This window comes from Triticum urartu, chromosome 6A (genome assembly GCF_056163025.1).
Source record: "Triticum urartu cultivar PI428250 chromosome 6A, HENAU_Tu73, whole genome shotgun sequence".
NCBI classification, from domain to species: domain Eukaryota; kingdom Viridiplantae; phylum Streptophyta; class Magnoliopsida; order Poales; family Poaceae; genus Triticum; species Triticum urartu.
Window position 1 is genome coordinate 541,634,466 of NC_141878.1, and position 24,850 is coordinate 541,659,315.

Here is a 24,850-nt window from a genome sequence, read left to right on the forward strand (position 1 = left end):
CTGCCTCATAGTTTGCTATTTATTTTTTCCAAAAATCATTTCTAGGTAGGTAAGTATCTATTTAATCAGAGAAACATCAAAAAATTTCCAATATTCAACCACTAGTTAGGAGCGGTCAAGCCTGCTGTTTTGACCGCATTTTGAAACAGGCATAAAAAAATCAAAAAATCAAAAAATTGGAAAACCTTCACATCGTGTCATCATATGTGACCAAGTTTCCACGAAAAATAATAAACTTGTAATACGGCAATTATTTTGAAAAAGTGTTCTCAGAAATGAGCTATCATGCGTGAAGATTCATGGCTTTCAAGCCAAATGATCAATCTTATGGCCATATTCATGGCATAGTTTGTTCAAATGATCTCATATTGTGCAGAAGGGTGCATATTGGAATTCCAAACAATGTTGCCTAAGGGAGTTTTCATTTTCTTTGGACAAGAAAATCATTTTCCATTTTTCGAGTGCGCAAAAGGAGGGTTTTTTGTGAAGGACCTCCCAAATAATTGTTGCAAAATTGGACCAAATCAATTTTCTAAATTACTAGGACATATTTAATGCACAATTGACAAAATGGTTGGGTGTAAAAAGTTTTGATCCACCTCTCGTGAAAAAGAGAAATTTCCGCCGATTTAGTTGGAAGCGGGTCAAATTTGATCTGCAACTGCCTCATAGTTTGCTATTTGTTTTTTCCAAAAATCATTTCTTGGTACATAAGTATCTATTTAATCAGAGAAACACCAAAAAATTCTAAGATTCAACCACTAGCTAGGAACGGTCATTCCCGCCGTTTTGACCGCATTTCGAAACGGGCAAAAAAATAAAAAAAAATAAAAATTTGGGAGACCTTCGCATTCTGTCATTATATGTGGCCAAGTTCCCAGGAAAAACAACAAACTTGTAATACAACAATTATTTTAAAAAAGTGTTCTCAGAAATGAGCTATCATGCATGAAGATTCATGGCTTTCAAGCCAAATGATCAATCTTATGGCCACATTCATGGGATAGTTTGTTCAAATGATCTCAGATTGTGCAAAAGAGTGCATATTGGAATTCCAAACAATGTTGCCTCAGGGAGATTTCGTTTTCTTTGGACGAAAAAACCATTTTCCATTTTTCGAGTGCCCAAATGGAGGTTTTTTTGTGAAGGACCTCCCAAATAATTGTTGCAAAACTGAACCAAATCAATTTTCTAAAATACTAGGAGATATTTAATGCACAATTGACAAAATGGTTGGGTGTAAAAAAAATTTAATCCACCTCTCGTGAAAAAGACAAATTTCCACCAATTCAGTTAGAAGCGGGTCAAATTTGAACTGCAGCTGCCTCATAGTTTGCTATTTATTTTTTCCAAAAATCATTTATAGTTACATAAGTACCTATTTAATCATAAAAACATGGTTTGGTGGCGATACGTCGAGGTTTGGGCGGTGGCCGAGGGCCCCAACTCTAGAGCGTGTAAACTCGCATGCCCGCCGCGTGGTCACCGCATGACCATGGCGTTGCCATGTGTTCTGGGCAGCCTAGGCATGTCTAGTGGGTTGGGAATTCCCCAGGTAGGTGCTAGGAAGAAAATTACAACATAAGATTCTCACGAGGAGACCGATCGATGCTCAAACATGAATTAGTAGCCAAGTGTTTGATTAGCGGTACGAGAAATGTATATGGCTAATGGGTGTGAGTTTTGGCTGAGGATGATCAGTTACTAAGAAGACCGTCTTCAAAATTTTCAGCTCAAAAGGAGGATCCTAGGTGGTACTTGCTTTGCAAAGTACCACACTAGACATAAATACGAATGTTGAAGCTGGGCTCAAAATAATGAATGGATTGAGCTGGCATTTGGTGGGGGATGGTTATTTGGGCATGGGAAAGCACTGTAGAAAATGGATAGTATTCGGCCATGCCAAAGTGGTACTTCCTTCACAAAGTGCTGCTCTGAACAGAATAGGAAAATGAATATTGTTGAACTATTTTTGAACTAGGCAAGGAAGGTTTTTGACATATTTGATGAAGATATGATCCAAACAATTTATGAGAATTGTTTGGAATTTTTGGAATAACAGAAATATAGGTTGCTTCACAACCTAGGGCAAAAAATGACACATGGACATGACACATAGGCAAAACTGATGAGATGGCGCCTAGTCATCGCAACCCACCACAATTTACAAGGCTATAACCATCTATATTGGTCGTTAACAACTAGAAATAAGGCAGCGGACTAGTGCTGTTTGCTTTATGACCATTTCGTGTAAGGAAATTACGACCTTTCTGACCAAAATGGTCGCAATGGTTTAGCGTTTGGAGCCCCCCGAACAGCTTTTGACCAATTGGTCTCAGATGGTCATAGATCTATGACCAATTCTTCCAGGGTCACTGACAGAAGGTCACTAGTTGACATATTTCTTGTAGTGTAGATAGCACAAAATTTGTTAAGGAAAGGAAGTAGCTAGCAAACTCACATGGGTCCTTATAGTGACCTAATAAGACAAGCCACTCCTCATTGTCGGAGATATCGATGACGATTGGCTCCTTGGACATGGAAGAGGGTGAGGCCTCTGCATCGTGGGTGCCCTCGTTATAGTGGTGAGTTGCCTCAACCGCTCCGGGGACCAACCTACTGGCTCTCGAGATGAGGTAAGCACGTGCACGCTGAGAAAACACCTCACAGTCTTCGTCGAAGGCACCGACGGTGGCCTCAAGAAAACACCACAAACTGTCGTTTAAAGCAACCAACCGCGTCGCGGCATCGGCGCACGAGGCGTTAACGGTGGCCTCGATGGTGAGGTGCTCCTCCAAGATCAGGGGGTCGGCACGAATGGCAGCCATCGCGACCTCATCCATGCGTTCGGCCGTGATTTGCTTCTCCGCTGCCAAATGCTCCTTGAGGTCCTGGCTATATTGCATGCACCATGGCTTAGGCCGGCGCTTATTTGGTGGAGGGGTCGGTGATTTGGGTGCAAGGTGTCATGCTTGCGCTAGCGGTCAGGGCATGTGGGATGTGGAAGGAGGAGGAGGATGGGGGTCGGGTGTGGATTACCTGCCTGGATAGGCAAGGCCGAGAAGCAAGAAGGAGGGTCACTGGTGCTGCAAGCAAGGAGTGAAGGTTTCAACTTGGAAAGCAAGGCGGAAAGAAGGGAAATGTCGCTTTTGGTAAGGGGAGGGGAGGGGAGGTAGATATTTTCGTGGAAGCCGAAAATTTGGAATCGCTTCAGATAAAAAACTGGCGTGCAAAGTGTCATCAGACATGGTCCCTTATTCAGACACAGTCCGAAGATATTTTGTGCTGCATCTCACAAGGTTGGTTACAATAAACTGTGTGGGATATACTTGATGTTTGGTCTTGATTTGAATTACATAATGGGGTCACAGCGGCTATGGACGGTGTTTGAATTGCTAGACCTTTTATCTGCAGTGATCATAATAGAATTGGAATTATTCAGGGTTCGTTTGGACGTTTTTATACATTAAGTGAGTTTTCAATGCATTTATGTGCATAATTCAAATTTGAACTACATACACATGCTCCAGTGCATATATATTTGTTGAAAAATCAAATCTTTGTCCTTGGTTGCATGCTTAGGTCCCATGCAAGAAATGGGAATGAATTTCAAACACCATGGCACTGTTGATGGCCGGCAAGACATTGAGATGCCTGGTTTTTCAATTCTAGTAAATCCAAAACTCGTCTGAAATTCATGAAACTTGGCATGCTAACATGGAGCGGCATCAACATGCCGTGGTAAAAAAATTCCCATTTGGGGCAGGTTTGGGTATATGCTTCTCACAAACCGGAGCTTCTCATAACAAGCATGATGGTTTTGGTAGGGAACGTCCCACCTTTGGGGATGAAACAATATCGATTGCCTCTTATTGCTTTCAAAAAAATTTCTCATGTCAAAATAGAACAACAGGAGTGTTGTGTGAATTTTTGTGATTTTTCGGGGTTCGTTTCAACATTTTTATGCATTAAGTGAGTTTTCAATGCATTTATGTGCATAATTCAAATTTGAACTACATGCGCATGCTCCAGTGCATATAAACTGGTTGAAAAATCAAATATTTGTCCTTGGGTGCATGCTTAGGTCCCATGCAAGAAATGGGAATGAATTTCAAAAACCATGGCACCATTGATTGCCGGCAAATATTGAGATGCCTGGTTTTTAAATTCTAGTAAATCCAAACCCCGTCTGAAATTCATGAAACTTGGCATGCTATCATGGAGCGGCATCAACATGCCGTGGTAAATTTTTTGTCCCATTTGGGGCAGGTTTGGGTATATGCTTCTCACAAACCGGAGCTTCTCACAACAAGCATGATGGTTTTCGGTAGGGAACGTCCCACCTTTCGGGACGAAATGATATCCGTTGCCTCTTATTGCTTTCAAATTTTTTTCTCGTGTCAACATAGAACAACAGGAGTGTTGTGTGAATTTTTTTGATTTATCAGGGTTTGTTTGGACATTTTTATGCATTAAGTGAGTTTTCAATGCATTTATGTGCATAATTCAAATTTGAACTACATGCGCATGCTCCAGTGTATATAAACTGGTTGAAAAATCAAATATGTGTCCTTGGGTGCATGCTTAGGTCCCATGCAATAAATGGGAATGAATTTCAAAGACCATGGCACCGTTGATTGCCGGCAAAACATTGAGATGTCTGGTTTTTAAATTCTAGTAAATCCAAAACCCGTCTGAAATTCATGAAACTTGGCATGCTATCATGGATCGGCATCAACATGTCGTGGTAAAATTTTTGTCCCATTTGGGGCAGGTTCGGGTATATGCTTCCCACAAACCGGAGCTTCTCACAACAAGCATGATGGTTTTCGGTAGGGAACATTCCACCTTTGGGGACGAAATGATATCCATTGCCTCTTATTGCTTTCAAAAAAAATTCTCGTGTCAACATAGAACAACAGGAGTGTTTCGTGAATTTTTGTGATTTTTCAGGGTTCGTTTGGACATTTTTATGCATTAAGTGAGTTTTCAATGCATTTATGTGCATAATTAAGATTTCAACTACATGCACATGCTCCAGCGCATATAAACTGGTTAAAAAATCAAATATGTGTCCTTGCGTGCATGCTTAGGTCCCATGCAAGAAATGGGAATGAATTTCAAACACCATGGCACCGTTGATTACCGGCAAAACATTGAGATGCCTGGTTTTTAAATTCTAGTAAATCCAAAACCCGTATGAAATTCATGAAACTTGCCATGCTATCATGGAGCGGCATCAACATGCCGTGGTAAATTTTTTGTCCCATTTGGGGCATGTTTGGGTATATGCTTCTCACAAACCAGAGCTTCTCACACCAAGCATGATGCTTTTCATTAGGGAACATCCCACCTTTGGGGATGAAACGATATCCATTGCTTCTTATTGCTTTCAATTTTTTTCTCGTGTCAACATAGAACAACAGGAGTGTTGTGTGAACTTTTGTGATTTTTCGGGGTTCGTTTGGGCATTTTTATGCAGTAACTAAGTTTTCAATGGATTTATGTGCATAATTCAAATTTGAACTACATGTGCACGCTCCATTGCATATAAATTGGTTGAAAAATAAAATCTGTCTCCTTGGGTGCATGCTTAGGTCCCATGCAAGAAATGGGAATGAATTTCAAACACCAGGGCACCGTTGATTGCCGGAAAAACATTGGGATGCCTGGTTTTTAAATTCTAGTAAATCCAAAACTCGTGTGAAATTCATGAAACTTGGCATGCTATCATGGAGCTGCATCAACATGCCATGGTACAAGTTTTGTCCCATTTGGGGGAGGTTTGGGTCTATGCTTCTCACAAACCGGAGCTTCTCACAACAAGCATGATGGTTTTCGGTAGGGAACGTCCCACCTCTAGGGACGAAACGGTATCCATTGCCTCTTATTGCTTTCAAAAAAATTCTCGTGTCAACATAGAACAACAGGAGTGTTGTGTGAATTTTTGTGATATTTCAGGGTTCGTTTGGACATTTTTATGCATTAACTGAGTTTTTAATGCATTTATGTGCATAATTCAAATTTGGACTACATGCGCATGCTCCAGTGCATAAAAATTGGTTGAAAAATCAAATGTGTCTCCTTGGGTGCATGCTTAGGTCCCATGCAATAAATGGGAATGAATTTCAAACACAAGGGCACCGTTGATTGCTGGCAAAACATTGAGATACCTGGTTTTTTAATTCTAGGAAATCTGAAACTCGTCTGAAATTCATTAAACTTGGCATGCTATCATGGAAGGGCACCCGACATGCTGTGGTATTTTTCGTGTCCATTTTGAGAGAAGGCGCACTCGAATAATGACAGCCAACAAAGGCATTTTGAAAAAAAAAATAGTTGCCACTTTAATATCTCAAACGTTTGTATAATTCAAACCATGTGCGTTCGGTTAACCATTCACATGATGCCACATGTCTTGGTTTTTAATGGCTATAGGTTTTAATTGCTCTTGATCGCAAACGTTTTAGATAGAACACCCGTATGCAAAGTGAGAGCGGGATTTCTGCATCTCTTGAACACAAACGGTTCTTTTGGATGACCCGTGTGAACCAGTTACAAACAATTTGGTGCGATTTGCATCTGTCATATTGGGTATGTTGCCATTTTTCAAACTAGAAAGATTGACATTTGTTGATCTAGTAACATTGTCATTTGCTAACCTTGTAACACTGTGATTTTTCAAAATATGAAGCTAAAAATCACTAGCAGTATCTAATTTTTGCAACTAATATTCAGTAATTAAGCATAGATGGAGGTGAGGAGGTGTGTTCAGCTGGGCGTGCAGCGGGTGGCACAGTACTATTCGATTTGACAGCGGGCGGTGCAGTTCCCGATACGGCTTTAATGCAGATGAGGGAGAGGGTAGCGGTTCCCGAAATGTTGAACGGCCAATGATGCATCCTCCTTCAAGTAGCATCGTGTGAATGCATGAGGGAAGTAATGGGAGGACGACCAGAAAACGAGGCAGCACGATGTGAATGCAACGTAGTTTGCACTCATATAAAGGCGCCCCTCCATTCCAATGCATCTACCACATCGTACGCACCTAAGAATTTGCCTAAGCACCTACACTAATAAGAGCAAACGTGCTCACTCCAGACTCATGGCAGCGATGCTCGCGAGCGACCAGCGGTTGTGCCAGATGGTCCACGATGTCGGCCTGCGGCATGGCACCATGGATCGTCTCCACGCGGTGTTGGTGACAGGCTGGTGGATGGCCGCCGTCGATGCCAGCTACGACTCTCAGTACGACCAGATGATCGTTCGCACCACCAACAGGTTCACCGTCGTCAAGAAGCTCGCAGACGTCATCGCCGTACTCCTCTAGCCCGCGTGCCCGGGCTCCTCGTTGCCTTCCACCCTAATCGTCCTCCATGGTTGGAACCTCTTTCAAGCACTGGTGGCCCTGCGACTGCCCGCCGACGCCACGAAAATGTCCACCTGGAAGTCGCGCTCGCCGCGAGGCACCTCGCCCTGCAAGAAACCGTCGACCTAGACATCCATGTGTATGAGCGAATCATTTACATAGGTATCTACCAGGCCAGTGAGGACGCTACGACATTGGCCTTCTTCAACTGGCTGGAATCCTTGGATGCCATTGTTGAGAAGCACCTTGACCTCGCCACAAAAGCCGCCGCTCCTTAGCCGCCGGTCGATGGCCCGACGCACTGAGTTGAGAAGGAGGAGGTCGTACATTGATGTATGCATCTTTATTCTTGCCTAATTATATGCATCACTGTAACTAGTACTCCATCCATCAATTTATAAGTTGTGCTGCCAGTGTCTATCCCGTTACTTTTTGATAATTTTTGTTTTTTGAACACATGTTGATTGGCTTGAATGAAGGTCTATCCCGCCATTAGGCGCCGGAGCACGCTGTGCTCGCCGTTAGGCGCCGCGGCATGCTCTATTCGCGTCCATTGGCGCGCTCTGCTCACGTCCGTCGGTGCGCTCGGCTTGTGGACAGCTTTTCCTTGCATGTTCAACTGCTATATATATATATATGGTTGCTCGCCGTTGAGGCGACCGCGGAGCGCTCTGCTCGCGTCCCTCCGCGCGCGCTCTGCCAGCGGTTCGGCGTGCGCACGATCACATCGGGGCCCCCAGATGCATGCGGTTGCGCCGTGCGCATTGCCACGCGATGCAGTAACGTGCGGCACGATGGAGTTACGCGCTGCAAATTAGAACTGACATCAGGGCCTGCCGATATTCCTGGCCGTCCGGCTTCCCCTTTAATTCCCGCGGCCATTATAACCTTAGTCTCTTCAACCTTTCAATCCCGCCCCACAACACAACAAGCACACCCACGATGACACACAGAGAGGGGATGTCTAGCGGCGCTCCAATAGAGTTCGGCGATCATAGAGTGGAGACCCACGCGAGGGAGACGGATCTCTCGGTGGTGTACACCATCGACCCGGCCGTGGTGGACGACTACATTAACAACGTTGAGCAGTAGCTTGCTCGAGACAAGTACAAGGTGGTCGGCATCGACCTCCAGTACACCGCCGATCGTCCCGGCATAGATCAGAAGGTTGCCGTCGCCCAGTTGTGCGTGCGCCATCATGTGCTCATCTATCACTACTTCATGGCCATAGAGCCTTGCGACCGTTTCAGCAGGTTTGTTGATGTCTACTACACAACCTTCTTCTTGTAGACGTTGTTGGGCCTCCAAGTGCAGAGGTTTGTAGGACAGTAGCAAATTTCAATCAACTGGATGACCTAAGGTTTATCAATCCATGGGAGGCGTAGGATGAAGATGGTGTCTCTTAAAGTACCCTGCAACCAAATAGCAAAGAGTCTCTTGTGTCACCAACACACCCAATACAATGGTAAATTGTATAGGTGCACTAGTTCGGCGAAGAGATGCTGATACAAGTGCAATATGGATTGTAGATAAAGGTTTTTGTAATCTGAAAATATAAAAACAGCAAGGTAACTAATGATAAAACTGAGCGAAAACGGTATTGCAATGCGTTGAATCAAGGCCTAGGGTTCATACTTTCACTAGTGCAAGTTCTCTCAACAATAATAACATAATTGTATCATATAACTATCCCTCAACATGCAACAAAGAGTCACTCCAAAGTCACTAATAGCGGAGAACAAACAAAAAGATTATTGTAGGGTACAAAACCACCTCAAAGTTATTCTTTCTGATCGATCTATCCTAGAGTTCGTACCAGAATAACACCTTAAGACACAAATCAACCAAAACCCTAATGCCACCTAGATACTCCAATGTCACCTCAGGTATCCTTGGGTATGATTATACGATATACATCACACAATCTCAGATTCATCCATTCAACCAACACAAAGAACTTCAAAGAGTGCCCCAAAGTTTCTACCGGAGAGTCAAGACAAAAATGTGTGCCAACCCCTATGCATAAGTTCATTAGGTCATGGAACTCGCAAGTTGATCACCAAAACATACATCAAGTGGATCACGTGATATCCCATTGTCACCACAGATAAGCACATGCAAGACATACATCAAGTGTTCTCAAATCCTTAAAGACTCAATCCGATAAGATAACTTCAAAGGGAAAACTCAATCCATCACAAGAGAGTACAGGTGGAGAAACATCATAAGATCCAACTATAATAGCAAAGCTCGCGATACATCAAGATCGTGCCGAATCAAGAACACGAGAGAGAGAGAGAGGGAAACACATAGCTACTGGTACATACCCTCAGCCCCGAGGGTGAACTACTCCCTCCTCATCATGGAGAGCGCCGGGATGATGAAGATGACCACCGGAGAGGGATTCCCCCCTCCGACAGGGTGCCGGAACGGGTCTAGATTGGTTTTTGGTGGCTACAGAGGCTTGTAGTGGCGGAACTCCCGATCTAGGTTTCTTTCTGGAAGTTTGGGTTTATATATGAGGTGTTGGAGTCACGAACAAGTCAGGAGGGTCCCCGAGGCGGCCACGAGGTAGGGGGTGCGTCCAGGGGGGTAGGGCGTGCCCCCACCCTCGTGGTGGCCTCGGGACTCCTCTGGGCCATCTCTGGTACTCCGTGGGCGTCTTCTGGTCCAAAAACAATCTCCGTGAAATTTCAGGTCAATTGGACTCTGTTTGGTTTTCCTTTTCTGTGATACTCAAAAACAAGGAAAACAGAAATTGGCACTAGGCTCTAGGTTAATAGTTTAGTCTCAAAAATCATATAAAATAGCATATAGATGCATATAAAACATCCAAGGTTGATAATATAATAGCATGGAACAATCAAAAATTATACATACGTCGGAGACGTATCAAGCATCCCCAAGCTTAATTCCTGCTCATCCTCAAGTAGGTAAATGATAAAAACAGAATTTTTGTTGTGGAATGCTACCTAACATATTTATCCATGTAATTCTCTTTATTGTGGCAAGAATATTCAGATCCGAAAGATTCAAGACAAAAGTTCAATATTGGCATAAAAATAATAATACTTCAAGCATACTAACAAAGTAATCATGTCTTCTCAAAATAACATGGCCAAAGAAAGCTATCCCTACAAAATCATATAGTCTGGCTATGCTCTATCTTCATCACACAAAATATTTAAATCATGCACAACCCCGATGGCAAGCCAAGCAATTGTTTCATACTTTTGATGTTCTCAAACTTTTTCAATCTTCACGCAATACATGAGCGTGAGCCATGGACATAGCACTATAGGTGGAATAGATGGTGGTTGTAGAGAAGACAAAAAGGAGAAGATAGTCTCACATCATCTAGGCGTATCAACGGGCTATGGAGATGCCCATCAATAGATATCAATGTGAGTGAGTATGGATTGCCATGCGACGGATGCACTAGAGCTATAAGTGTATGAAAGCTCAAAAAGAAACTAAGTGGGTGTGCATCCAACTCGCTTGCTCACGAAGACCTAGGGCATTTTGACGAGGCCCATCATTGGAACATACAAGCCAAGTTCTATAATGAAAGATTCCCACTAGTATATGAAAGTGACAACATAGGAGACTCTCTATCATGAAGATCATGGTGCTACTTTGAAGCACAAGTGTGGTAAAAGGATAGTAGCATTGCCCCTTCTCTCTTTTTCTCTCACTTTTTTGTTTTTTTGTTTTTCTGGGCCTTCTCTTTTTTTATGGCCTGTTTTTTCTCTTTTTTTATTTTCGTCCAGAGTCTCATCCCGACTTGTGGGGGAATCATAGTCTCCATCATCCTTTCCTCACTGGAACAATGCTCTAATAATGATGATCATCACACTTTTATTTACTTACAACTCAAGAATTACAACTCGATACTTAGAACAAAATATGACTCTATGTGAATGCCTCTAGCGGTGTGCCTGGATGTGCAATGATTCAAGAGTGACATGTATGAAAGAATTATGAAAGGTGGCTTTGCCACAAATACGATGTCAACTACATGATCATGCAAAGCAATATGACAATGATGGAGTGTGTCATAATAAACGGAACGGTGGAAAGTTGCATGGCAATATATCTCGGAATGGATATGGAAATGCCATAATAGGTAGGTATGGTGGCTGTTTCGAGGAAGGTAAATGGTGGGTTTATGGTACCAGCGAAAGTTGCGCGGTACTAGAGAGGCTAGCAATGGTGGAAGGGTGAGAGTGCGTATAATCCATGGACTCAACATTAGTCATAAATAACTCACATACTTATTGCAAAAATATATTAGTTATCGAAATGAAGTACTACACAAATGCTCCTAGGGGTATAGATTGGTAGGAAAAGACCATCGCTCGTCCCCGACCGCCACTCATAAGGAAGACAATCAAAAAATAAATCATGTTCCGACTTCATCACATAACAGTTTACCATACGTGCATGCTACGGGAATCACAAACTTTAACACAAGTATCTCTCAAATTCACAACTACTCAACTAGCATGACCCTAATATCACCATCTTCATATCTCAAAACAATCATCAAGTATTAAACTTCTTATAGTATTCAATGCACTTTATATGAAGTTTTTATTATACCCATCTTGGATGCCTATCATATTAGGACTAATTTCATAACCAAAGCAAATTACCATGATGTTCTAAAAGACTCTCAAAATAATATTAGTGAAGCATGAGAGTTCATCTATTTCTTCAAAATAAAACCACCGCCGTGCTCTAAAAGGATATAAGTGAAGAACTAGAGAAAACGACAAACTACTCCAAAAGATATAAGTGAAGATCAATGAGTAGTCGAATAATTATGCAACTATGTGAAGACTCTCTAACATTTAAGAATTTAAGATCTTGGTATTTTATTCAAATATCAAGAAAAACAAAAGAAAATAAAATGACGCTCAAAAAAAAACACATCTCATGTGGTGAATAAAAATATAGCTCCAAGTGAAGTTACCGATGAACGAAGACGAAAGAGGGGATGCCATCCGGGGCATCCCCAAGCTTAGGCTCTTGGTTGTCCTTGGATATTACCTTGGGGTGCCTTGGGCATCCCCAAGCTTAGGCTCTTGCCACTCCTTATTCCATAGTCCATCGAATCTTTACCCAAAACTTGAAAACTTCACAACACAAAACTCAACAGAAAACTCGTAAGCTCCGTTAGTATAAGAAAATAAATCACCACTGAGGTACTGTTGTGAACTCATTATAAATTCATATTGGTGTAATATCTACTGTATTCCAACTTCTCTATGGTTCATACCCTCCGATACTACTCAATGAAAACAGAATGAAATGGAACTCGCAAAAACAGAACAGTCTGTAGTAATCTGTATCATTCGATTAATTCTGTCACTCCAAAAATTCTGAAATAAATTGGTGGACCTGAGGAATTTGTATATTAATCATCTGCAAAAGAATCAACCTAATCTCACTCTCCAGTAAAAAATGGCAGCTAATCTCGTGAGCGCAAAAGTTTCTGTTTTTTACAGCAAGATCGCAAAGACTTCACCCAAGTCTTCCCAAAGGTTCTACTTGGCAAAAACACTAATTTAAACATAAAACCAAATCTAAACAGAGGTTAGATGAATTATTTATTACTAAACAGGAGAAAAAATCAAAGAACAAAAATAAAATTGGGTTGGCTCCCAACAAGCGCTACGTTTAACGCCCCTAACTAGGCATGACGATTTCAATGATGCTCACATAAAAGATAAGAATCAAAACATAAAGAGAACATCATGAAGAATATAACTAGCAAATTTAAGCCTAACCCACTTCCTATGCATAGAGATTTTGTGAGCAAACAATTTATGGGAACAATAATCAACTAGCATAGGAAAGCAAAACAAGCATAACTTCAAGATTTTAAGCACATAGAGAGGAAACTTGATATTATTGCAATATGTAAAAGCATATGTTCCTCTCTCATAATAATTTTTAGTAGAATCATGAATGAATTCAACAATATAACCATCACATAAAGTATTATTTTCATGATGCACAAGCATAGAAACTTTATTACTCTCCACATAAGCAAATTTATTCTCATGAATAGTAGTGGGAGCAAACTTAACAAAATAACTATCATGTGAGGCATAATCCAATTGAAAATTAAAATCATGATGACAAGTTTAATGGTTATCATTATTCTTTATAGCATACATGTCATCACAATAATCAACATAGATAGGAGGCATGCTTTCATCATAATTAATATTCTCATCAAAAATTCGAGGACTAAAAATATCATATTCATCAAACATAGCATCCCCAAGCTTGTGGATTTGCATATCATTAGCATCATGGGTATTCAAGGAATTCATACTAACAACATTGCAATCATGCTCATCATTCAAATATTTAGTGCCAAACATTTTAATGCATTCTTCTTCTAACACTTTGGCACAATTATGGGAATCCTTATTTTCACGAAAGACATTAAAAAGAAGAAGCATATGAGGCACCCTCAATTCCATTTTTTGTAGTTTTCTTTTATAGACTAAACTAGTGATAAAACAAGAAACTAAAAGATTCGATTGCAAGATCTAAAGATATACCTTCAAGCACTCACCTCCCCGGCAACGGCGCTAGAAAAGAGCTTGATGTCTACTACACAACCTTCTTCTTGTAGATGTTGTTGGGCCTAGAAGTGTAGAGGTTTGTAGGACAGTACCAAATTTCCCTCAAGTGGATGACCTAAGCTTTATCAATCCGTGGGAGGCGTAGGATGAAGATAGTCTCTCTCAAACAACCCTGCAACTAAATAGCAAAGAGTCTCTTGTGTCCCCAACACACCCAATACAATGGTAAATTGTATAGGTGCACTAGTTCGGCGAAGAGATGGTGATACAAGTGCAATATGGATGGAAGATAAAGGTTTTTGTAATATGAAAATATAAAAACAGCAAGGTAACTAATGATAAAAGTGAGCAAAAATGGTATTGCAATGCGTTGAAACAAGGCCTAGTGTTCATACTTTCACTAGTGCAAGTTCTCTCAACAATAATAACATAATTGGATCATATAACTATCCCTCAACATGCAACAAAGAGTCACTCCAAAGTCACTAATAGCAGAGAACAAATGAAGATATTATTGTAGGGTACGAAACCACCTCAAAGTTATTATTTCTGTTCGATCTATCCTAGAGTTCGTACTAGAATAACACCTTAAGACACAAATCAACCAAAACCCTAATGTCACCTAGATACTCCATTGTCACCTCAAGTATCTGTGGGTATGATTATACGATATGCATCACACAATCTCAGATTCATCTATTCAACCAACACAAAGAGCTTCAAAGAGTGCCCCAAAGTTTCTACCGGAGAGTCAAGACGAAAACGTGTGCCAACCCCTATGCATAATTTCACGAGGTCACGGAACTCGCAAGTTGATCACCAAAACATACATCAAGTGGATCACGTGATATCCCATTGTCACCACAGATAAGCACATGCAAGACATACATCAAGTGTTCTCAAATCCTTAAAGACTCAATCTGATAAGATAACTTTAAAGGGAAAACTCAATCCATCACAAGAGAGTACAGGGGGGAAACATCATAAGATCCAACTATAATAGCAAAGCTCGCGATACATCAAGATCGTGCCGAATCAAGAACACGAGAGAGAGAGAGATCAAACACATAGCTACTGGTACATACCCTCAACCCCGAGGGTGAACTACTCCTTCTTCATCATGGAGAGCGCCGGGATGATGAAGATGACCACTGGAGAGGGATTGCCCCCTCCGGTAAGGTGTCGGAACGGGTCTAGATTGGTTTTTGGTGGCTACGGAGGCTTGCGGCGGTGGAACTCCCGATCTAGGTTTCTTTCTGGAAGCTTGGGTATATATAGGAGGTGTTGGAGTCGGGAACAAGTCAGGAGAGTCCCCGAGGCGGCCATGAGGTAGGGGGCGTGCCCAGGGGGTAGGGCGCGCCCCCACCCTCATGGTGGTTGTCGGTGTCAAAACCGGCGGATCTCAGGTAGGGGGTCCCGAACTATGCGTCTAGGATCGATGGTAACAGGAGACGGGGGACACGATGTTTACCTAGGTTCGGGCCCTCTCTATGGAGGTAATACCCTACTTCCTACTTGATTGATCTTGATGAATATGAGTATTACAAGAGTTGATCTACCATGAGATCATAATGGCTAAACCCTAGAAGCCTAGCCTGTATGACTATGGTCATGAATATATCCTTTCCGGACTAACCCCCCCAGTTTATATAGACACCGAGGGGGAATCTAGGATTACATAGAGTCGGTTACATAAGAAGGAATCTTCATAGTCGGTCGCCAAGCTTGCCTTCCACGCCAAGGAGAGTCCAATACGGAAATAGGTACAGTCTTCACATCCCATCAGTCCGGCCCATGGATAACAGGCCGGACGCCCGAGGACCCCTTAGTCTAGGACTCCCTCAGTAGCCCCTGAACCTGGCTTCAATGACGAGGAGTCCGGCGCGCAGATTGTCTTCGACATTGCAAGGCGGGTTCCCTTCTATCCGAACTTCAAGATAGTCTTCGGATGCGATGATAGTATCCGGACTTGTCACACACACCATACATAACTGCAGAGAGAATATATTTTTACACGAGTCTAATCTGCTGACAGCTTTTTACAACATGACATCACGTATGTCCGGTCATAATTTCAAACCGTTTTTCATCTGCCGCTCCATGTTTTGAGACGCGGTTGCCATTGGCATGTCTTGTCAAAGCAGAGATCGTGTCCCCTTATTACGGGATTCTCATCAATACGGGCGTGGGTGACCCAACCGTGCCATTTGCACGGCCCTTGGGAATAGGCGAGTGGGGAGATGCTTGATATTCATGGCCTTTATAAGGGGATAAGGATTCCCTTTCTTCACCCACACCTCGGCTCCTCCTCAGTCCTTCCGTCCCTGAGCTCCAGCGCCCAAGCTTTTAGCTTTTCCCTCGTCTGAGAAAGCACTCCAAAGATGTCCAGATCCGGAGCTGGGGGTAAGTGGATGGCCTCGTCCGTCAAGAAGAGGGATATCAAGGAGATCCGGGAGGCCGGATATCTGGCCAAGGAGATCGCTCACCGACTCCCGGCCAAGGGACAAATCGTCCCTACTCCAGAGCCCCACGAGAGGGTTGTGTTTCTTACACATTTCATCCACGGGCTGGGCTTCCCTCTTCACCCCTTCGTCCATGGACTGATGTTTTACTACAGGTTAGACTTCCATGACCTAGCCCCCAACTTCATCCTCAATATCATGGCATTCATTGTCGTGTGCAAGGCCTTTCTCCACATCCCGCCTCATTTCGGCCTATGGCTGAAGACCTTCAATGTGAAGCCGAAGGTGGTGAGCGGCCAAAAAGTAGAGTGCGGAGGCGCCATGGTGGGCAAGATGCCCAACGTTACCTGGCCTGAAGGCTCATTCACAAAGACGGTGAAAGGGTGGCAATCAGGGTGGTTCTATATCACCGAGCCGCGTGACGCCAATTGGGTGGCGGCCCCCGAATTCCGATCCAGAATCCCGATGCGGCTCACCTCCTGGCAGGAGAGGGGCCTAACCTGGGGTCCCTCGGACGAGCTGACTGGGCTCCAGACGTGCGTCCAGAACATGATAGGTAGGAAGATCAAGCTTGTCAACGTGGTCCAGGTCATGCTCATTCATTGGGTCCTTCCGTGCCAACGCCGGACTTGCTATCTGTGGGAGTACGATCCGGCCAAGCACCAGATGCAACTAGACTCTTTGGCACGACGCACGAAGAAATCTGGAAAGTGTTCTTCAAGGCTGGCAAGACGCCACCGCCCACGACCGAAGATCGCGGGCTTAGCTTAGAACGCCAGGCTAACCCGGTAAGCTCTTTTAATGTTTTCAAGGCGTACCCTTTACTAGCATATTTTGAGAAAAAGCCTAAGCTTTCCTACCCATGTTTTCAGGCCTGGATCAAGGTAGCTGAGGGGATTAACTGTCCGGCTCCGCTGCCCGAAGACCAAGAATTCCCATTACTGACGAAAATGCTTTTCCTAGCACCTTATGAGGTGCCAGAGAAGATGGCCAAGAAAGCAGCCAAAGGGGCCAAGAAGGGCCTGATGTAGACACAGACCTAGGGTAGGGTAATAGGCCTAACCTATACGCCCCACCTAAAGTCTTGTCCTAAGAACTAAGGAGTTCAAGAGTCAGAAGCAGAGGACCAACAAAGGTGTCAAAGCAAAGTCCACTCGACCTATCAATCACTCGGAGACCTCTCTTACTCAGGTCACTTGACCACCAAACCACTCGACATATCACAAGACCTAAAGCCACTCTGCGCAGCAACGGTCAAGCATTCATTCGCATACTTAATGCTCATTTGTAGCACCTTAATACAGGCGTTACCTATAACGCCTCCTCTTAATGTATATTGAACCCTGTGTAACGGAGGGGAGCTGGGGTCCTGGCGTACTCTATATAAGCCACCCTCCTCCTCTGGGACAAGGGTTCGCACCCCCTGTAACTCACACACGTATAATCTAGTCGACCGCCTCCAGGCTCCGAGACGTAGGGATGTTACTTCCTCCGAGAAGGGCCTGAAGTCGTAAACCTTGTGTGTACAACTCCTCCATAGCTAAGATCTTGCCTCTCCATTCCTACCCCCATATTCTACTGTCAGACTTAGAACCACGACAGTTAGCGCCCACCGTGGGGTAGGTGTCCTAGCGTCTTGTTGGAGAAGTTGCGATTTTTCTGATCCCCTTCATCATGGTTTCAGGCAGAGTTTTGGTGGAGGGCCGCGAGATCCGTCTCGGCGCGCTCACGTTCATCGCCGATGACTCCGCTTGGCTTCAGGAGGCTCCGCTCAACGTCGACGTGCTCCCTGTCCACGGGGCAACGCACTTTCGCGCGTGCGTCCACGGTGTCCTCTTGCGGCAGCCGTCGACCCAGTATCGGTCGACCCCTGTGTCGTCCTCCCTCCCTGTTTCCCGCCGGCGCAAGCGCTCCGGTCAGTCGGAACTTCAGCAGTGGGTGAGACACGCGCTGGCTCGCCAGTCAGCCCCCCCCAGTCGCGGCGATCGAGCCCGACGAATCTCTCTACGGCTTGTTCGACCTGTCGACTGGCTCCGCAGAGACTGCATCCGAGTGCGACAGAAGTGATCCAGCGGCAGAGGTTCTAATGGTCGATGAACCACGCAGTCCCCCCGGCTTTCCCCGCACCGACGGAGGCGACGGCGGAGGCGGTCCGTCGCATACTCATGAAGAGTATCTCCCCGAGCCCCTTACTTCGCTGTAGAGAGAAGAACTTCGCCGCCGGAACATGGATGCGCTGCACACTCCTATCGTTGGAGAAACTCTCGAGGCCTGTGCCTTAGAGGACGCGTGCTTGGCCAACTTGGCTGAGCGCACTCGACTGGAGAACCTCCAGCGAGCACTCGACAAGAGTGCGTGACAACGGATTCCAACATCCAGGACGTCATCTCTTTCTGCCACCGAAACAGGTATATCGAACTCTGATTCAGAATTTAGCAGCTGCAGCCCGTATAGCAGAGTCGATTCAGCCTTCTCAGTCAGAGGCTAGCAGAGGCTTGTTGCAGATCAGAGCATTGCTCCGGGTGGCAGGAGATCAGAATTCAGCTGTGTCACAGTCGCGAAATAGGATCCACAGCAGATCCGTCGCTACAGATACAGTCCAGTCGGCCCATAGCCCAAGATCGCCCCCGAGGCGTGAGGGACGTGGAGACCGGCGCGATCAGAACAAGAACCGTGAGCAGTATGATCACCGACTCGATCGGGATGATCGTCGTCGAGTACCCACCCCTCCCCCAAGGAGTGGATCGTACGTGCCTCGACAGCAGGATGACAGACGCCCTCACAGTGTTGGGCGAAGGATTCCAGTCGACCCCAGGGAGCTAGGCTTCGATGCGAGATCCGGTCTCGTTCAAGGTTTGGTCGACAGGAACAGAGCCCACCGAGAAGGTCGAGACGGAGATGTACCCACCAGCAGCAGAGTACACGTCTCAGGACCGGAGTGCTTCAGTAGAGCCATCAGAGCCGCGGTGATTCCTCCCAACTTTAGGTTGGCGACTGGAGTCAGTAAGTTCACTGGTGAGTCCAAGCCTAATACTTGGCTTGAGGATTACCGAGTGGCTATTCAGATTGGCGGCGGTAACGATGAAGTGGCAATGAAACACCTGCCTCTTATGTTGGAAGGCTCGGCCAGAGCATGGCTGAATCAGTTAGCGCCCAGCAGCATTTACACTTGGGAAGATCTTGCTTGAGTGTTTGTCAGAACATTTGAAGGAACTTGCAAGCGACCAGCAGGGTTGACAGAGCTGCAATCTTGCGTGCAGAAGCCGAATGAAACTTTGAGGGCCTACATCCAGAGATGGATTACATTGCATCACACAGTAGAGAACATATCTGATCACCAAGCAGTCTGTGCCTTCAAGGAAGGCGTTAAGTACAAAGAACTGAACCTGAAATTCGGTCGAACTAGAGACATGTCTCTGAGTCGAATGATGGAGATTGCCACCAAGTATGCCAATGGTGAAGAAGAGGATCGGCTCCGGAGTGGCAAGCACAAGTCAGTCGCCCACGAAACCGGAGGAGGGAACTCCAGTCGGAAGCAGAAGCGGAAAGCCAAGCCAGCTGCTCCTAGAGAAGCCTTGGCCATGACTCAAGGAAAGTTCAAGGGGAAGCCCAAAGGGCCTTGGAACCCCAAGAAGGTGAAAGACCAAGACGGAAATGATGTGTTGGATCTGCCATGTCACATTCACACAAAGAAAGATGAAGAGGGTAAACTCATTTATCCGAAGCATACCACTCGACAGTGCCGGCTCTTGATCCAGCAGTTCCAAGGGAAACAGCCCAAAGATAAGGAAAAGGAGTCGGACAAAGTTGAGGACAAGGAAGATAGTGATGATGGGTATCCCTAGGTCAATTCTACCCTGATGATTTTTGCTGATGTTGAAAGCAAAAGTCGATTGAAAGTTATCAACCGAGAAGTGAATATGGTCGCCCCGGCGACACCCAGTTATTTGAAATGGTCTCAGACTGCCATCACATTCGACCAGTCCGGTCACCCAACACACATAGCCACCCCTGGGAGGCAAGCTTTGGTGGTCGACCCAATTGTTGAAGGCACTCGACTGACCAAGGTTTTGATGGATGGAGGCAGTGGCCTGAATATACTGTATGCAGAGACGTTGAAAGGGATGGGCATTCCGATGTCCAGACTCAGTACCAGCAACATGAGCTTCCATGGAGTCATTCCTGGAAAGAAGGCTGAGTCACTCGGCCAACTTGCTCTTGATGTGGTTTTCGGTGATTCCAAAAATTACCGCAAAGAAAAGTTGACGTTTGAAGTTGTGGACTTCCAGAGCACTTATCACGCTATTCTAGGCAGGCCAGCTTATGCACGATTCATGGCTCGACCATGTTACGTGTACCTCAAACTGAAGATGCCTGGTCCCAGAGGTGTGATCATTATTACCGGCAATTGGAAGAAAGCGGAAGAGTGCTTTCAGAAAGGCTCAAAGATCGCCGATGCTCAGATGGCAGTGGTAGAGCTGCAGGAATACCAGAAAACTGCAGACCCGAGTGATTTATTGCGAGCCAAGAAGCCCGCTACGGAATCAGCGTTTCAGTCGTCCGGTGAGACAAAGCCGATTCACATTCACCCAACCGACCCTAGTGCTTCTCCGACTCATATCTCTATGACACTCGACTCCAAATAGGAAGAAGCGCTCATCCAGTTCCTCCGTGAGAACTGGGACATCTTCGCATGGAAGCCTTCTGACATGCCGGGTCTTCCCAGAGGGCTAGATGAGCACCGTCTACGAGTCGACTCAAAAGTGAAACCGGTCAAAGAACATCTTCGACAGTCCGCCGTCCAAAAGAGAAAGGCCATCGGCGAGGAGGTGGCTCGGCTCTTAGCAGCAGAGTTTATCTGAGAGATTTACCACTCCGAGTGGCTCGCCAATGTTGTCATGGTCCCCAAGAAGGACAAGTCACTTCGCATGTGCATTGACTTCAAACATATCAATCGGGCCTGCCCGAAAGATTATTTTCCTCTCCCCCGCATCGACCAGATAGTCGACTCGACTGCGGGATGCGAGTGCCTGTCTTTTTTAGACGCCTATTCCGGTTACCATCAGATCCGTCTGTATGGTCCCGACAAGATCAAAACATCTTTCATCACTCCATTCAGGTGCTTCTGTTATGTTACCATGCCATTCGGCCTCAAAAATGCCGGAGCCACGTTCATGAGGATGATTCAGAAGTGTTTGCTCACTCAAATCAGTTGGAATGTGGAAGCATACATGGATGATATTGTGGTCAAGTCATGGAAAGGTTCCGACCTGCTGACTGACCTTGCTGAGACATTTGCCAACCTCAGGAGGTATGATATCAAGCTTAACCCATCAAAGTGCACATTCGGAGTTCCTGGCGGAAAGTTACTCGGTTTTCTCGTTTCCGAACGAGGAATCGACGCCAACCCAGAAAAAATTGGTACTATACTCCGAATGAAGCACCCTGTGCGCGTGCACGATGTCCAGAAGCTTACTGGTTGCTTGGCCGCTTTAAGACGATTCATTTCTCGTCTCGGTGAAAAGGCATTGCCTCTTTACCGACAGATGAAGAAGTTAGACAAGTTCGAGTGGACTCCTGAAGTTGATGCAGCATTTGCAGAGCTAAAAGCCCTGCTCTCCACCCAGCCGGTGCTTGCTGCCCCAATCAGCGAAGAGCCTTTGCTACTTTACATTGCAGCCACAGGACAAGTCGTCAGTTCAGTACTTACGGTCGAGCGGGAAGAAGAAGGAAAAACCTTTAAAGTTCAGTGCCCAGTATATTATGTTTCTGAAGTTTTCACCCCATCAAAGCAAAGATATCCTCATTATCAGAAGCTTGTATATGGGATTTATATGACCATGAAGAAGGTTGCACATTACTTCTCTGACCATTCCATTACAGTCGTCAGCGACGCTCCATTGTCAGAGATTCTGCACAACAGAGATGCAACTGGTCGAGTGGCAAAATGGGCAATTGAACTCCTTCCCCTAGATATCAAGTTTGAGGCAAAGAAAGCTATCAAGTCCCAAGCAATTGCAGATTTCGTCATCGAGTGGATTGAACAGCAACTGCTGACTCAAGTTCACTCGGAGCACTGGACCATGTTCTTCGACGGTTCTAAGATGCTGAATGGTTCCGGTGCTGGGGTAGTATTGGTTTCCCCCCGAGGAGATAAGCTCAGATATGTTCATTTCACTCGGCGTCCGTCGCCTCATGGTCTATGGCGACTCAGATTTGGTGGTGAATCAAGTGATGAAGGAGTGGGACGTTAGAAGTCCAGCCATGACCGGTTATTGCAATGCAGTGAGAAAGCTAGAGAAGAAATTCGAGGGGTTAGAGCTGCATCATATACCCCGACTAAAACATCAAGCAGCTGATGATTTGGCAAAAATAGGTTCCAAGAGAGAAGCCATTCCCAGCAATGTGTTTCTGGAACACATCCACACACCATCAGTTCAAGAGGATCCTTTCACCGAAGAAGTCCCGCAACCAAAAAGTGCCACGGATCCGACTGAAGTTGAGGTTCCAGCAGTGGTCGACATGATCATGGAAGTTTTGGTCATCACTCCCGACTGGACAGTGTCCTACATCGCGTACATCTTAAGGAAAGAACTCCCAGAGAATGAAGAAGAGGCTCGACAGATCGTCCATCGATCTAAGGCCTTCATTGTGATAAAGGGACAGTTGTACAGGGAAAGCGTGACTGGAGTCGGTTAAAAATGTATAACGCCAGAAGAAGGTCAAATAATTCTTGATGATATCCACTCGGGGACCTGTGGCCATGATGCGTCCTCTCGGACCATCGTGGCTAAAGCATACCGAGCGGGATTTTACTGGCCAAAAGCAAATGAGATGGCGAAGGAGATAGTCGACAAATGTAAAGGATGTCAGTTCTATTCCAATATGTCGCACAAACCCACCTCAGCCTTGAAGACCATTCCACTCATCTGGCCCTTCGCTGTTTGGGGATTGGATATGGTTGGACCGCTGAGAACTGGCAGGAGCGGCTTCACCCATGTGCTGGTGGCAGTCGACAAATTCACTAAATGGATTGAAGCTAAACCTATCAAGAATCTTGATGCCTGCACCGCTATCAGCTTTATCAGAGAGTTGATATTCAGATATGGAGTTCCGCATAGCATCATCACTGATAATGGGTCAAACTTCGATTCCGACAAGTTCAGAGCTTTTTGCGCCTCTCAAGGCACACGAGTCGACTACGCATCAGTCGCTCACCCCCGGTCGAATGGACAAGCAGAAAGAGCTAATGGTCTACTTCTCAAAGGACTAAAACCTCGACTGATGTGTGATCTCAAACATGCAGCAGGCGCATGGGTCAACGAACTTCCATCAGTTCTTTGGGGATTGAGGACCACCCCGAATCGGTCGACTGGATGAACCCCATTCTTTCTGGTCTATGGAGCTGAAGCAGTTTTGCCGAGTGACTTGCTTCGTAATGCACCCCGAGTCGAACTCTACTCTGAAGATGAAGCAGAACAAGCCCGGCAGGACTCAGTCGACCTCCTAGAAGAGGAAAGAGAGATGGCCATGATCCGATCAACCATCTATCAACAGGACTTGCGTCGATTCCATGCTAGAAATGTGAAGAGTCAAGCCTTCCAAGAAGGAGACTTGGTCCTCCGAGTGGATCAACAGAAACCACACAAGCTCGCTCCTACTTGGGAAGGTCCTTTCATCATCACCAGAGTTCTCCACAATGGAGCATACCATCTTTACAATGTCAATCGTCAGATTGATGAGCCACGAGCCTGGAACGCAGAGCTGCTCCGCCCCTATTATACTTAAGTACTCACTCGGATGAGATGTAATAAGAGATACCTCTGTAGTTTGTTTATCAAAAGACAAAAGTGTTATAATTTTCCCAGTGATTGTTGTTGCTTTTGTTTACGTGAGAAATCCCCCAGTGGGTGGATTAGCAGCGAATCCATTTCGCCTAAGTTTTAAAAAATCCTACCGAGTGGTGAGCCAGCCTTCCACTCGGGGGCTTAGCTGCGAATCCGTTTTGCCTAAGTTTTAAAAAAATCCTGCCGAGTGGTGAGCCAGCCTCCCACTCGGGGGGCTTAGCTGCGAATCCATTTCGCCTAAGTTTTAAAAAATCCTACCGAGTGGTGAGCCAGCCTCCCACTCGGGGGCTTAGCTGCGAATCCGTTTCGCCTAAGTTTTAAAAAATCCTACCGAGTGGTGAGCCAGCCTCCCACTCGGGGGCTTAGCTGCAGTCCAAGTACTCGCGTAAGTTTTAAAAAAATCCTACCGACTGGTGAGCCAGCCTCCCACTCGGGGGCTTAGCTGCAGTCCAAGTACTCACCTAAGTTTTAAAAATCCTACCGAGTGGTGAGCCAGCCTCCCACACGGGGGCTTAGCTGCAGTCCAAGTACTCGCCTAAGTTTTAAAAAAAATCCTACCGACTGGTGAGC